This window comes from Haemaphysalis longicornis, unplaced genomic scaffold (assembly GCF_048455015.1).
Source record: "Haemaphysalis longicornis isolate Haplotype H1 unplaced genomic scaffold, Haemaphysalis longicornis Haplotype H1 scaffold_4, whole genome shotgun sequence".
In the NCBI taxonomy this organism is placed as follows: Eukaryota; Metazoa; Arthropoda; class Arachnida; order Ixodida; family Ixodidae; genus Haemaphysalis; species Haemaphysalis longicornis.
In genome coordinates this window covers 43,668,309-43,685,248 of record NW_027526361.1, presented here as the reverse complement: position 1 = coordinate 43,685,248, position 16,940 = coordinate 43,668,309, and the positions used below count along the sequence as shown (strand labels likewise).

Below are 16,940 nucleotides of genomic sequence, written 5' to 3'. Positions count from 1 at the left end.
CTGGTGTTTGCATCAATGTCTCACTGTTCACCTTTTCATCGGAGCTGAGCCACGAGTAAAGGACAGGACTGCAGCTGGTACATGCTCGCAGTTCCTTCGTTGTCCTCGCTTCACGTAAAACAATGCCCGGTTAAAACGGTGTATATCGCTCTCCCAACATGCCAAATGTTAGAGGCGTTTTAAATAACGTAGGACAGACGTTAGGATACAAGGGGTCCGTTGAAGCCAGTTAATAGAGGCGTTCTCGGAAGCCTCGCATGAAGAGAAGAGTAAATCGTGGGCAGCCTACGGGTTGTTGATACAGGTGCTCGCCTGATAATGTTGCTCCCAGCAAAAGCTGGAAAAGAAGAGAACACCTTCGGTGAGTTTTCACAAATACGAAGGTACGCTGCTTATTTCGTGGAACGGCAAATTACTGCGATTGCACACGGCACGAACGCATATAGCGTTAGAAGCTGTGCACTACCGAGAAAAAGCACCAGGAATAGGTGAAGCTTCCCTTTCATTCACTGTAAAAACAAAAATATTCACAAACGAAGCCACACAGAAAGTGTTCTTAGCAGCGCTGAAAAGCGTAAAAACAAAGACGCAAAGACACAAGAGAATAGGGCTGTTCCTTTGAGGAGGAGGAGGAGGAGGAGGAGGAATAAGTGCATCGGTCACTGACTGAGTTAATGAGCGAGTGCGTGAGCGAGAGAGTTGGCGAGTGATGAAAATCAATTAGAGAGTGATGAGTTATTATTAAAACTTGCGATGAAAGATAACGAGCAGCGACAAATCACAAGCCGAATCAATAGATCTTCGCACGAATGCCACAAGGTTACCGTGACACTGTCTTCAAACAGCCACGCAATCTGTCCATAATGTGGAATCCGTGTTTCAGGCAAATTAGAATGACGGGTCTGCTTATTTTTTAGAGTACAGCACGCCCGCTCACCAATAAAGACCTGGTCGTCCGCGCACAGTTCGCACATATCAGTGGTTCCGAGACATCGTCAAGCATTCCCCGCGCGACACCGCGGGCGACGTATTTCGAATACGCGCGCAAACGACACGAGGCGCAGCTGCACGCCACCGTCCTTCCCCAGCCGCACACGAGGTTCGTTTCACAGTACACTGCCAGGTCAGAAGACACGATATTATACGCGCTGTGCAATGCCAAAATAGCGGATAGAAAGATGCCCAAAAAAAGAGGAAGAGGATGGAGAGAGGTGCGGAGATGGAAATTCATCGCAACACCTCTCACGTCCAGTCCGTTGGGAGTCCAGGCACGCTCCACAGGGCCCGACGGCCACGGGGCCGCTCCTTATAGAAAACCACGCGAGTTCGCAGTTCACTCGGAGCAGGGGGAACTCCCGGGGTTGCCTTCAATAACGATCGGCCGGCGCCGGCAGACTCGCTGCCGACGCGTGTTCCGTATGCCTCCTTCGCAACGACGCCGGTCAATAGACGTGCGGAGGACCGTTCTGTGTCGGCTTCCTTCCCTGCTTCTGCTTTCTCCACCCTTGGGCGAAGAAACCCGAGAGGTACGTCGCCTTGCGTCAGCGCTCTCCGTCGCAGCTACACGCGCCTAATTAAACGGGCCCACCAGGGATATCGCCATCAATATCAATTGTCCCGCGCCAGAGCCATTACCGAAACCGCCCGCGCTTCCAGAAATAACCGAGAATAATTGCCGCAATTTCACGCCACCCCGTGCACGCGCTTTCTGTAGACTCAAACTACATGCGACTAATCTTCTTTTCATTTCCGTAAATGACGCCAGTACAACGGAGCAACCGTCCTGTAAAGGGTGCACCCCTGCACACAGGGTCTTCTAGCGGGGAAGCTACCTTCAGCATTAAAGAGTACGTTATACTTACGGTTGTTCGTTTTCGGGTTTTATATTTTAACACGAAAGTGTTTTATGCCGGCATACACCAAGATCCATCACCTAAGTGACGCCAGTACACCCTTGCCGAAGCAACCCGCCAGCAGGACGTCGCTCGCCAAGCACACCCACAAGACAGCCGCCGACCCGCAAATCAAGCTCATCTTCAGATTTCGCTGCACATTTTAATTGCACAGCACTTTAGGCGCTCCCCTTGTCGTCCTAGCTCGCTCGCTGGAACCAAGCATATCGCCACGGCGTTACGGTGTATCCTGTCACGGTCCCTTCGCCGCGGCGTAACCCTGAGGCTTCGAAAGCCAAGCGGTTTATATAGTCATAAGCGCTCGAAACTCGTGAACCGCTGGCGCTTAGCAGTGGCTTAGCTCGGCTATGCCAGGATATACGTAGCTTGAGCTAAGGTTCAGCTGGTTATTCTTAGCTTTCCTGGTTGTCTAGGATTAGCTGATTATCATGCTTACTGCTGCTTATGATCCATTCCAAATCCAATGCAATCCAATCCAATCCTCGCGCTTGCGCAACACGGCGTGGCAGTGCAACGCCGGCACGTGCGGGGAGAAAAGCACAAAGAGAACAGAACTCCCGTTGGCGCAGTTTCAGGCAGGGGGCGCGCGAGCACTGCGAAGGCAGGAAATTTGAATTGCATGGGGTGTAGCAGTAAGCGGATAACGGCGGTACATACCATTATGGCGAATCACTGCTCTGCACTTCCGACAGCTTTCACATTGAGTGGAACGGCTTTAATTCTTACTTGCGTTTTTTACCGATTCCTGACAGAAAAATCAACCAATTTTTTTAAAGTAAACGAATTCTATGTTTATCCGCGAACCAAAAAATGTGTTAATTTCAGCTGCCGACGAAACTGCGGAATCTCGTGGTGGAACACGCAGAGATAAACGGCTCCCGAGGAAATGCGAGAAGTTCTTAGCAACGCAGTGAGTCGCCTGCTTGCTTTCGCGGCTTTGTCCGCAATCGGTTATGCGCAGTATGAAAATAATTTAATTTGAGATGAAAGAATACCGCAGTGCGCGTTCCTCGTCCGACAACCTGGGTTAACCATTACGCGAACAATACTACGTTGCACGCAGCGCCAACGTTAGTATAGCAGTCGCCACTTTCAAGTGCGCGCTCGCAGAAATGAGCTCGTACGTACACAAAGACAGCCGGGGGATAAAAAGGCTGCCCGCCGGCCCCAGGCAGGCCATAAAACATGGCGGCACGCACCCTTCTACCGCTGATTCCCGTTTCCCGCACTGAGACCACTCGAACAGGCAGCGGCGTACATAGCTGCGCTCTGCGACTCCCAAGCGCTTCACACAGAGTCGCGGAGCCACAAGAGGCCGACAACTCTCGAGCCCATGGGGAAAAAAAAAGGCGCGTTTCATCAAAGGCCGAGAGGCTCGTAGCAGCATCCAATTAGCCGCGCTACTGATGAAAGGATTCCTCCTCCGGCGCGCGACACAACCCTTTTCACCGGGAATGCGGGAAAAAAAGAGGTTTGTGCCGAGATCACCCCTACCCAGCGGTGGTCCTCACGGCACAAAGCGTGGCGGCGTTCCGCCCCAGCCCCCGCGAAAGCGCCTCACCGCCTTTGCAGACAACTAGCTGCCGCCGTGGCGTTCCCAAATCACTCGAACGCGCCGCGCCGTCGAAATATGCGACGCTCGCCAGAGCAGCGGTAGTCAGTTACGCCGCGCCTCCCACTATACCTCCACGCAGTAAATGAGCGAACGTTGATGTAGCACTCCAGAAGGTACGCGGCAACCTTATTCGGGAGAGCACGAAGTCGACCGTACACTTAACAAGACACGCGGCGCGATGTCGCATCTAGTGATGGGGGCAGTATTCAAGCGACTCTCTTCTCCTCGCAAAGGCGTGGGCCAAACTGCACCCAACGACATCCACCAAGTGGCAGGAATGTGCGAGCTGAAGACCTGGTCGTGAGGACAGCGCTCACTGCGCAGCCACCACGTGTACGCCCACGGCTGGGGAACTAGTGCTAGCCTTGTTACTGCGATCGTTCACCACACTGCGCACTTCGCGTTGCACCACCGCTGTGGAGTGTCTGCGTGCGTACGTGTGTGCAAGCCGTTACGAACCTGCGCGCGGTGCTCCAAACGGTCGGCTCTCTTTGCGCGCAGTTACGAGTGGCCCTTGAAATCCTCTTCCGTCGAAAAGGCCGCGCGTTCGCTGACAAACACGCGTGTACGGGCCAGGGTTTCATAAAGCCCCGCCGTTGTCGGCAGCCAGCCACTGATCGTGGGTTTATGCGAACTAACGCTAACGTCGAGTGGCGACACAGAAATCTTGTCCTGGGTTGTTAGACGAAGCCATGATTACACGCCGCCCGGGAGTATCAGAGTATCAGACTCTCTTGGCCTTTGAGCGCACGTAGCATACGTCGTGCCGCGTACGCAGTTCGCCCCGCATTTGGGATAGGCATCCCAGAAACGCCGATATTCTGAAAAAGATAAATTAGCTTCCCCTCAAACAGAAAGAAACAAATGGACACTCTCTTAAAAACCCATACAAATACAAATTTGTTGCGGCAACCACAACGAGAACAGAAAAAAAAAAAAAAAAGCTCAAATTTGGCGTTAACACGTCGAAGTTAGCTGCGTTATAAGTTATAATGCATTAGGCCTAGAAAAGACAATTACTATTCTGCAGCCCCGCTACCTTTTACCGTCATTAAAAAAAAAACACTGCCAGACGTGTTCCACCCGATAATGAGCAATTTCAGCGAAGTTGCAAGATTTTGCGTAGATATTGCGAAGAAGCGGGAACCACGCGGTTTTGGCAACGTTTTGACGACATTAGGTAATTTTTTTATGATTGCCGATATTGAGAGGTCAGCGTTGACAACAGTTAGACGCCAAATAGACGGCATTACAAAATCCGCGAAAAAGGTAATTAATTATGGCATCGCAGCTACTGCCTCGGATTCGATGGCGCTCACACGCTGGCATACCAAAGCTGCTTCCCCCGCGGGACGCTCACTTGTGCAAATTTCATAGCTCAGTCACTACCCCTTACCATAGCAACGGCACCCCCTGCTCAACCGTACGGACAGTCAGCCCTAGAGATTCCCGCCTTCCCTGTCCCGTCCATGCGCTGTTGTTTTCATCATTACGCGACAACTAACACAGCCGCCATAACTGTATTCTAAAGCTCCCTCCAGCAGCGCGAGCTCTCCCCGTCACCATGGCGACGACGCTGGTCATGGGTCGCTTTCGCGACGGTCACGATCAGGTATGTAGGGTATCATTAACAACTGCGGTGTCAAAAAAACAAAAAAAAAAATATCCGGGGCTCCCCCAAAGCAAACTTTACTGCTACGCACGCAAGCACGGCGGAGAAACCAGCAATGCAGGGCGACGGCGAACAGCGTTCGCGCGCGTGGCGCCTACGAGTGGATTCGCCGTTAACAAGAAAACTAGGGCCGCATTTGGATGCCCTTTACGACAACGTTTGCCAAGGCGTCGATCCTGTGTTCACAATCCCAGCACGTGCATCGGCAGCTGCGAAGCAGGCGTGTTTGAACGCCAGCCCGATAAGACCACGCGGCAATAAAGACCGTTACACGCCGCCATTCCCAGTACTTAACGCTGATCCTGTCTTTACGCAAAGGAAGGACGAACACGCGTGCGCGTCACCTGGGGCTTGCGGAACATGTTCCCTCTTATAACGGTGGTGTAAACATTCGAACGCAGCATTGAACGCTGCCCGTTCGCTGCACTTGGATATCATCAATGCATGGAGGAAACTGACCCTGTGAGCCCAATTGCTAGCCTATTAGAACCCGCGTAACCTATGGTTTGCTCAATGCCAGCTAAATACAACGTTGCCCTTCAGAGAAAGCCAATTGCCTTTCGTGGGCACCGCAAACAAATAAAGAAGGCATTTCAGCAGCAACTCGAGATAATCAAGAAGCGCGGCTTCACAAGCAACGACAATCCCGTAAAAGATCCTTGGCGCACTAGAGAAGGACACGCGGAGGTACAAAGAAATGTGCCTCCACTGCGCTGTGGGAGAGCGGAGTAGACGAATAAAACAAACAGGGAGCGTGATTTTCTCAGCTGACCCAAAAAACAACCCTGCAATGACTCGCGGAGCACCACCAACCAGCACGGAGCGACTCGTGTTTTGCGTCCGCTGGCGCCATCTATTACGGCGAAGCGAGGCCAGCTAGCGCCAACATCGAAAACACGACCTTGGCGAGAAGCCACTCGCTTTCCGCCATTCTCCGCCGCTAGCTTCCTCCTTTGTTTTCGCTTTCTTTCAATTCTCTTCTTTTCTTTTCTCTTCTTTTCTTTCGTCCGGCGGTCGTGCGTCCCTTTCTCACTTTGGCGGCGGCCTCCTCGTCCTGACCACAACGAACCTGTCCTTTCCGCTTGCCTAGGCACAACACAATGCCTCCCAAGCGGGCCTCCGACTGCGCCGAAAAGACGTTCCCGGACATGCGACGTAATAGGCTCGTCCCCTTTCTCGTCGCGGTAGGGGCGCAGGCACGCGAGCTCGGCGGGGAGAACCTATCCTCGCTGACCGTCGCCTTTCGAAAAGAGCGCCGTCGCCGCAGAAGCACAGGCGCGCGGCTGTCTCGGAAAGCCAATAAAGTGCCCGCTGCATGCGGCGGGAGAACACGTTAGGCGCGACGACCAGACGTAACCGCGTCGCCAGAAGCCTGACTAGGCGTGAATGGATGGTAGATCACTTCCGCGACGCGTGGGACGACCGTTTTCCTTGCTGCCGCCGACCGACTGCGCCGGAACGCTAGCTCTTTTTCGTCTAAACGGCGCTACGAACAGACACGGCAAAAAATAAAAGACAGGGCAATAATACTCGGAAGTCAGGACGGCATGCGCAAAATCTGCAATGCATTAGCGTGTGATTCTATGTTCGCCACGCAATAATACAGTAAAACCCGTTTATAGAGAACTGCAATATGCACCGCGATTAGTTCGATATATCCAATAGTTCGATATAGCCAAAACCGTCTATAACGAGCCTACTGTTAAGAGATCGCAATCCGCGGGATCCCGCCCTCCCCAACTCCGCCATCCCCGCATGCAGAAACGAACACAGCAAAGTAGCCATTACTATACCCAAAATAATCGATTTATTGCGAGTAATAAAGCTACTTTCCGCCTTAACTGCCTACTTTGGAAAAAAAAAGAAGCGGTAATTATTGTTTTCACTTTCGTTTAGGCGGCTTCAACTAGCATAGCATTCTCTACACGAAACAGTGTTTGAACCAGTTCGAGTCCGCGTCCTCCAAAATCGAAGAAGCAATAGCGGAGCACATCGACAGCCGAAAGCGCTTCATTAAAAGCGTCGGACGGCTTTCACTCGCCACATCATCGGGAACGTTGGCGAGTTCTTCCCACAGTTCACCGATGCTGCTGTCTTGGTCCGGACTCGCTGACTGGACGGGTTCCGTCGTTAGTCCCGCGCGTCGGAAACAGTTACGGAAGGTGTCAGGCGTCACGTCGCTCCGTACGAGGCGCAGTGTCTCAGTCGCGGCTCTTGCTCCGTGTTCGCGGCCAATACACATCTCAATCGCCGCTCCGAGACGATGCATTTCGGCGGCCATTCTAAGCGCGCAGGGTTCGATATATTGGATGTGAACTTCGTTATAAGGAATGTTTCCCATGTATTTTCGTAACTTAAATATTTTTGTTCGATATATAGCATAATTCGCTCTATCCGGGTTCGTTATAGCCGGGTTTGACTGTATAACAGGCACGGTGTGATGTGGCCGACTGCGTGGCGAACACGAAGTAGAAAACCAACCCTCGGTAGCAACAACAGCGTAGGTATTTCGACATTTCAGCCGAGAATCCCGCCTTCGTCGGCAGCACAAGTCTTATTTCCAGCCCACTATAGCACTTAGCTGAAACACACGAAAAAAAAAGAGAAAAAGAGGCAGGAGGAAAAAGGGAATGATGGAGAAGAAGCCAAGGGGACGAGGAAGTGCTCGAAGATGCCTGATTGAGGGGGAGGAGACCTTCTCGTCCCCTCGCTTCCCTCTCCCTCTCCCTCAATAGTGTGTGTGTGTGTGTGTGTGTGTGTGTGTGTGTGTGTGTGTGTGTGTGTGTGTGTGTGTGTGTGTGTGTGTGTGTGTGTGTGTGTGTGTGTGTGTGTGTGTGTGTGTGTGTGTGTGTGTGTGTGTGTGTGTGTGTGTGTGTGTGTGTGTGTGTGTGTGTGTGTGTGTGTGTGTGTGTGTGTGTGTGTGTGTGTGTGTGTGTGTGTGTGTGTGTGTGTGTGTGTGTGTGTGTGTGTGTGTGTGTGTGTGTGTGTGTGTGTGTGTGTGTGTGTGTGTGTGTGTGTGTGTGTGTGTGTGTGTGTGTGTGTGTGTGTGTGTGTGTGTGTGTGTGTGTGTGTGTGTGTGTGTGTGTGTGTGTGTGTGTGTGTGTGTGTGTGTGTGTGTGTGTGTGTGTGTGTGTGTGTGTGTGTGTGTGTGTGTGTGTGTGTGTGTGTGTGTGTGTGTGTGTGTGTGTGTGTGTGTGTGTGTGTGTGTGTGTGTGTGTGTGTGTGTGTGTGTGTGTGTGTGTGTGTGTGTGTGTGTGTGTGTGTGTGTGTGTGTGTGTGTGTGTGTGTGTGTGTGTGTGTGTGTGTGTGTGTGTGTGTGTGTGTGTGTGTGTGTGTGTGTGTGTGTGTGTGTGTGTGTGTGTGTGTGTGTGTGTGTGTGTGTGTGTGTGTGTGTGTGTGTGTGTGTGTGTGTGTGTGTGTGTGTGTGTGTGTGTGTGTGTGTGTGTGTGTGTGTGTGTGTGTGTGTGTGTGTGTGTGTGTGTGTGTGTGTGTGTGTGTGTGTGTCTTTTTCTTTTTTTATGTGTTTCAACTTAGTTCTATAATGTTGGTGGATATATATAAATACGACCAAATAGAGGTTGTGCCTGTACTGACAAAACGTTTAGTATTGGCGCACGGTGCTTTTTCAGCCTGTGTGTCATGCATTAGTGAGTCCTAGGAGCGTGATCAGGTGTATGCGTTTGTGTACGTGTGCGCGCGTGCACACGAACAGGCCACGCTACGCAGTACCTCCGCTCGCGTGAATTCTCAGGATGTTCCTCGCTGGGAATGCTGCGCACGAAAACAAGCTCGAACACCTGGAGTCTAGCGAAATGTTGAATGCCGCTTTCGCGCTTTTCCCACTGCACTTCCGGCAGCGAGTGCTACGGGCTGTGCCGCGTTCGCGGCAAATAGGCCAAACTGCGGCAGAACAGCAACCTTACGCCGGATGTCTCTCGCATCGACACGGAATTAAGCCCCAAGCGGAGGGTTTCAGGAGAGCTGTCACGCCCGAGTACGTAGCGTACTACGGGTCGAGATAAATTGAGCTCACAGCATCGGCTGCAACTGCGCCACGTACGCGAGACGAAGCGATTATCGAGCGCCAAGCCACGCGAAAGGGACGCCGAGAGCGGCGAAGAAGGAAGAGGCAGCGTACGCGGTGCTTCGTCGCCTTTAGCGTCGTCGAACAAAGCTTGCCGGGGGACAACGCACAACGAGTGCGCACGCAGCCGCGAAGGCGCAAATGTCCGTCGCCGTCTGAATGGTGCGACGGATGCCGGGCTGGTGTCGAAGGCCGGCACGCGGCATTCGGCGAAAGGCAGTCCTCCCACCTCTAGCTCGTCTCATCGATTCCGGCCTTCACATTCGGACATGAACGCAGAGGCCCGAATGGGCGCGGCAAAAGAGGCACTGCGAGAGGGATCGACGCCGGCATCGAGCGAAGCTGGAAGCCCTCGCGTGGAGGACGAGTCGTACAGCGGTAGTACTGCGAATCGCACTCGTGTCGAGGGTTTGCAGCAGTCGTCCAGCGCGCATCGTCCGCTTCCAAGTTCTCATTGATCCGCACGGAGCGGCCGGCGGCGTCCCATTGGCACTGCTCCGACAAGCTTCCGCGCCCATCACACCGAGTCGATGCTTGCTGGCGCCGTCGCAGTTGCACGGCCCGCACCGTATTCGCAGCGAGAAGTTCCGGCCATGCCGGCCGGAAGGATTGGTCTCTTCGCAGTACCCAAATTGGCGCGGAGCCTGATTGGACGACGCGCATTTTAATGCCGGTCGTAATCGACAACATCGTCGGTAAAGCCTGAACGATCACGAGGAACGTGCTGTAATTAAGCCGCTCTAACGGTCAGCTTCATAAAGGCCTAACTGTTATTGGTGTTTAAATGCACAAACGTTGGTGAATGCAAAGGGGAAGCACAAACATCGCGAGTGTTTTACGCCCCGAAACTGCACCAGGGCTGCGGATTAATTTTTTCCACCTGGGTTCCTTGGCAATATCGACACAGGAAAGCTGTCGCTTCTCGCATTTACCAGAAAAACACCACCGCGGACAGGATCGAACACGCGTCCTTGGAACCAGGAGCACAACGTTTTAGCCTGTGAGTCCGAGTATTCGCTGGGGAAGTGTTTCAACGTTTTATCGAAGGAAGATCACCATTTTTTTTTTTAAGTTGTGGCGACAAACAAGCGCCCTGGGGTGAGCACCGAATCTACGACCTTCGGATTGCGCGCCCGATGCCTTAGCAACTAGCCTACCTTGGCGGTTTAGTTTTCTTTCTTCAATTCATATAGGGGGGCTGTATTCTCCGCCACTTTATGGAGTGTTAAGGTTTATGTAACTGTGTCCTATTCTTGGGGGCGGCAGCCTGCGCCGCTCCGATAACTCGTGGTGAAGGGGACGTACTTTTTAACCCCAAAGCTGATGAGAGTTGAGCGTCTACAATGCCTGTCAAGATCAGTCGACTCGAGCCCCTCCAAACAACCACACTTCCTCAACTGTCCAAATTCCACTTTCTCTATTTTACGCAGTATTCCCCGCTGTGTACACTCTGCGATGTACCCGGCATGGTATGGGAGTGTTCGACTAACCCTTAAAATTGCTAAAATCCCGCATCTTTCCAGCGAGCAGTGGGAAATCGAGCTGTCCAGCACCGGCCCCGACTTACAGCTCCGTTTGGTGTAAAGGGCCGCGTCACCAGGAGTCTCTAATGTAGTCCTGGACTGGGGACCACACCCCACAATGTGGTGCTCGTAGGAAATTTTATCCTGCCTCTCAGGCAGGAAACCCTATTATACTACCCTTGGTACCAAAGTCGAGGGAATCAAAACCCTCGTAATAGTGTTGCTCACATAATTGGTAATGAGGTCTAGTACGTTAAGAGAAAGCACATGGGAAGTAGTTTGAGTGTATTTTGAGAATACGATAACTGTTTGTTTGCTGTTTTTTGTTTTTGTTTTTTTTTTTTTTTTTTGGAACGTCAGAAACTGGAACAAAACCACAGTTGTCTCTCCGCCATTGCGCACGTCGCCGCATTGCATGCTACATGTGCTGTCCCGTCACGACTTCCGGCAGCGGACGCGGCCAGTCGCGAGCGCCAGCAGGTGAAACGCATATCCCTGCCTGCCTCGTTCTTTTTCTCTGCGCCACAAACAGTGCTAACATGCCTCACACGAAGGCGCAGTCCCATCTGGCGCAGTAACAGCACTGAGCCTCTGTAGGGAATCCTGGCCCCTACATGACAGTCGACGAGGCTGAAACCTGTCGCCACCGCAACCTGTTGCAACAGCACTGAGAATGAACAAAAGCACCATATACTTTAAGAGGAAGGATTGACAAACAGGTCACCCTGCCTCGAAACAATCGATTGCGCATCAAGAAAGCACGGCGCGGTGCGTGAACTTAGCTTATAACCTGTACCCATGATCGCCTTGTTGCGCTGTAGAGTCCGAAAATGAAACTAGCCAGAAAGACTCAGTGTGCACATCGCAAAAAAGCACTGCGGCGACTCTCAACCAGAAAGTGACGAAGCACGAAGCAGAATACGCGCGTCCTCCAAATGGGGATCGATACCGCAAGTCACGAAAGAGGCGTGACGACGCCGTAGCTCATGCACGTGAAAAAACAATCAGCCGTCTGACGAAAGGCGCAGTGCAACTCCTGTACCAATCCCTCCTAGCGGCATTTGTTTCTATACAGAGTTCGCGCCGTCGTCATAGTTACGACAAATAGCGCCTCAAGAACTCGACGGGAAACAAGCGTCGCGGTACGCCGCCTTCCGAGGCCAAGAGGTTCTTCGGTCCCGTACTTTACGTCAGGCGTGACAGACGAGTAGCGGAACGACTGGAGATAAACGAAGCATCAACCCCTCCTCATGCGTAACCGAACGTGTCACCCCGAGAGCCAGGTTACGAGGGGAGCAATACTACATTCACATTTACATAATGCACAACCCGGAGACACGATTAGTGAGACTAACTCTGCATGCATGTATGCGTAATACTGATTGTAGGTTTTAACGCGCCGACGCAACGCAGGCGATTAGGCGCGCCGTAGCGGAGGGCTCCGGATTAATTTTGACCACCTGGGGATATTTAATGTGCGCCGAAATCTCGCACACAGGGGCGTTCTTACTTTTCACGACCATTAGAAAAGCGGCCGCCGCGGCAGGGAATTGAACCCGCGTCCTCGTGCTCAGATGTATGCGTAATAACTCGTCACAACACGCAGCGTGTGATGATTCCGAATGCGCCTTTCACCCTCGTGATAGTCGCGCACATCAACTTTTTGACAAAGCTTACAAAACAACAACGGACAAATTCATATTTTATAATGCACGTCGAGAGAAAAAAAAACGCAGAAGTTCAAAGCATTCTAATGCCAACCAATCCGTAAACATGGCTGCACGGTTCGGTTCAGATTAGTCCGGAGAAGCTAGCCATGAGCCTGCACGGGCTCATTTCTGGAAATTTTCAATATTTATGCTCTCCGTTTCCATTCATCCATGTTTCGTGCTCATATTTTCCATTGAAGTGACTTGCGTGGCCGGGGTGCCACGATGTTGTTATAAACGTCACATTTTCTTCGTCTACTTCAACGCGGTGACTCAATCAGAACAGGGCGCGAAGCTCGCATCAAAAATTCACAGCTTGTGGTGGGGGAAACGAAAGCGGAAGTGATCGCAGGCAACGCCACTCCACATTCCCGGGCCCTGTCCTGACAACGCCCGGCAAAGTGACGGCGTGTCCATGCAAAAAAGCACCCAATTTGACCTTGCGCGTCACGCCGGTCACACCCTCCGCCCTCGCTCGCTTGATTAAGAAGAATGTGACAAAAATAAAATAAGGAAGAGGCAGCAGACGAGGAAGAGGGGGGAAGAGGGGGGAGAGAAGGTTGACTATGACAGCGGTGCACACAGATTCAAGCGAGTGCTGCAGGTTGAGAGGAGGGAGGGGAGGGAGGGCGACGGGCAGGGTTCTTCTCTCTGGGCATGTTTCGCGTGCCGCGCTCATGCGGCGTGCATATCATTAGCCCCGACAGCTCCGCGTCGCAGTCGCACACCAAGACGACGCCGTCCGTGATCGCGTTACACGGGCACGGCGGCTGCCTGACGGGGTGTGCGCAACCACCGTGACGGGCACAGGCCGCTGCTTCCCTGCCTTCCGGTCGGGCCTCTCTGGAAGGGCTCGCTCAAACTTTGTACCACGACTTCCCGACACCTTCGCTGCGCAACAAGACACCTGCGCTCTAGCGGGTAGACCTACGGCGTGTAGACAGTTCCTCGAGTTTGAGGCATGTATTGCAGGCTCTCATTCATCTTCCCTGCAAAAAAACGCATTCGTTCGTGCGTGCGTGCGTGCGTGCGTGTGTGCGTGTGCGTGCGTGTGTGTGTGTGTGTGTGTGTGTGTGTGTGTGTGTGTGTGTGTGTGTGTGTGTGTGTGTGTGTGTGTGTGTGTGTGTGTGTGTGTGTGTGTGTGTGTGTGTGTGTGTGTTATGTGCTGTACTGATATTTATGCGTGAGCGCGGCATCATGATCGTCCTATGCAGTGTGAAAGACAGCGGGTCGATATCCCTGTTACTTCTACCCTCCTAAACCTATCGCCTCTATCCTCTGTGAATAATCATCATGACCCCGAGGGTTCGTTCCTTCGGTGGCCTGTGCTCGGAAGCCTAACAAAGGTGGTCCTTCCGCATCTCTGAACTTCGTCTCTCAGAATATATATGTACTGTCGTCGTCGTCGTCGTCGTCGTCTCTCTCTCTCTCTCTCTCTCTCTCTCTCTCTCTCTCTCTCTCTCTCTCTCTCTCTCTCTCTCTCTCTCTCTCTCTCTCTCTCTCATATATATATATATATATATATATATATATATAAAAAACGCAAGCAAGCAAACACGCGAGTAGTCTGCGTACAGTCTTCTAGGTCATGGCGAAAGTGCATAGGCCACAAAAAAAAAATCAAAGTACGAGCTTACCTCCCGAGCGAGGCTGAAACTTTTCTACCGGATGGCCAGAGAACACGCCTTTCTTTCTCACTGCCATAAAATATTCTAGTCAGTTAAACGTTAAGCTTATTCTTTGAATTCTATGTGACACAACCCTTTGGCGTGGCCTAAAAATTTTGACAAAGACTGTACGTCGGTATGGGTTTCAGTCTTTCAACTTCAGAAATTTTTTTCGCTATTCCCCTCGGACAAAATGAAAATACATATTATGCTCAAATTAATTCTAACCGTTGTTACAACAATTCAATATGGAGCGATACGATCATCCATTACGTCAAACTGCATTTACTGCTTAAAACGAACGTCACCCGAGTCTTCACGTGTACGGACGGCAAGGCGATGAACAGATGCCCGATCTCCGTCATTGCGGGTATCATGCCCACCTGTACAACTACAGATGCTGATCTTATAATTACAAGAAGTAACTGCTCGAAATGTTCTAAAATTATCGTGGAAGGCGACATGATTTACACATGTTACCCGAAAGTTTAAAGAGTGAAGGCAAATTAATAAACTGGGACAAAATCTAAACTACGTAAAGATTATGGTCAGATGTTTACAGATTACTGGAAGTTCTGTCCAGCGGAATAGTGCAAGTAAACACGTAGGCAAACTGGCGCCAACTATATATATATATATATATATATATATATATATATATATATATATATATATATATATATATATATATATATATATATATATATACACGCACTCGCGAATGCGTTCCATACCCGTTACATATCTTTATAACGTAGAGTATATAGCGGGAACCTACGTCATCCTGTATGGACGCAATTCTGTAGCGAATACAGTTAGTATAAAACATTGTGTGCATAGATGAATACTAGAACGTTACCAATCGAGTGGGAACGCAGCGTTACAATGCTCGCAAATAATTAACGCGGAGCTCACGCAAATGAAGTGTAAAAAATCCCGCACCCCTCCGTCTAATGACGTTGGTGGTGGAACGCGAAGCTTTCTCGTGATGGATTCTGCGGGTGGCCAGTCCCACTCTGCGAGTTTGTGCTACTCTGGAAGTACGCACCACTTTTCCAGAGTACCCACAGCAACTCTCGATCGGGTGTGCACTGCGTAGGCCTAATGTTTGGGTTTGGGGTGAACGGCGCAAATAGGTACCTTCTGCTTGGCGTCCGCTTCGACCATGTCAAAATGGAGCAGTCGGATAGACGCCGGCCTCATAACGCGAGATACGTAGGATCGATTAAGGCCACAGGAAGCGTCTTTTTCTTTTACTTCACCCGGGATCATTCATCATCATCGTCAGAGAAAGTGCTTTCCTGCTGGGCGTATTGGCGTACAGAGGGGATTAGAAGAAATGCGAACAACGAAGCGCACAGCCTCCGACGCATGCTGCACCGTCTGGCTGCAAAATCAGTATACTCTGCGCGCATGCGCATTTCTTCGAGAGCGTTTGAGAGTGTGGCCTACATTTATGGGAAATGCTTGATTAAGAAGCGATGCCGGTCGTTTATTTAGAGGCGTCTTTTCACGCTGCGTCGCCACTAAACAGGGTGACCGTTAAAGGGCATCATGCTAGCTGCAATCAGCATGTTGCGCGCTTGGCTCCCGAATGATAACAGTATGCTCAGTGGCGACAGAGCATAAGAAGACACCTCAAAATATATGAACGGCGTCCCTTCTTTATCAAGCATTTCCACTAACACTAGGCCACACTCTCAAAACGCTCTGAAAGAACTACGCATGCGCGCAGTTTGCTGACAGCGCAGCCAGACGGTGCGGTATGCGTCGGAGGCTGTGTGCTCCGTTGTTCGTATTTCTTTTAATCCCCCCTGTACAATGGTATCAAAGAGGACACTAAATCTGCGCTTTAATATCACGGTCGACAAATACGATTTGTCTCCAAAATTCATTCTTCGCATCGGCATTGCGCAATCTCAACTCCCCGTTTTGATTGGCGACTAGAAGACAATTTCGATGCAACGCATGCACGAGGTGCTCTCAAAATGCTTCACTCGACCGTTGGCTGGCTGCCAAAAGCAATGCGTTTTGAATGCAAAATCCATGGCCACAAACGACCATTGGGTGTATTGTAAGACACTTGGGGCCACTATAGGCCGCCGTGCGCCGAGACCCATGGGCTAAGTTCTGTATACTACTGAAATGGGGCGACTTGTATTGGGTGCAGAGGAAAATAAGAGTTCTTGTGAATTCAAAGCCGCCATACAGATAAGCGCTAAACAACAGCACGTAATATCGGGATAAAATAAACCGCAAGAGCGCAAATATCGGAAACCTGAATTTGGTACATGTACTTTTTTGCTCATTTCGGCGTGTTCGCGCTAAGATTTTCGCTCCTTGTATCCGGCTAAAATAGCTGTACGCTACACAAAGCTGATTGATTTGATTGTAAGGTTTAGCGCGCCGACGCAACGCAGGCGATGAGGCGCGCTGTAGGGAGGGCTCCGGATTAATTTTGGCCACCTGGGGATCTTTAACGTGCGCCGAAATCTCGTTCACACGGGCGTTTTTGCTTTTCGCCTCCATTAGAAAAGCGGCCGGGAGTCGAACCCGCGACCTCTTGCTCCTCAGCGCAACGTCATAGCCACTGAGCCACCGCGGCGGGTCGCCATACAAAGCTACTAGTATACGCGAAAAGCTCCTCCGGCAAGGTAATATCGACTTCACTAAGAAAGCTTTTCTGCCTCATATCTCAAGCTCAGTCGTTGTCCTTCGGCCCTCCGCAACACAGAGACTGCAACTGGTGCCCCAGAA

At 51.3% G+C, this 16,940-nt stretch overlaps 1 long non-coding RNA gene across 1 annotated transcript in view; it reads right to left on the bottom strand.

Annotated features, from left to right (window-relative positions):
* LOC144178607 (uncharacterized) overlaps positions 1-16,940 on the bottom strand; it is an 83,984-nt gene that overhangs the window by 21,334 nt on the left and 45,710 nt on the right. Inside the window, exon 2 of the long non-coding RNA XR_013324027.1 lies at positions 290-337. This is a non-coding gene — a long non-coding RNA (uncharacterized LOC144178607). The remainder of the gene's footprint in view (positions 1-289; positions 338-16,940) is intronic.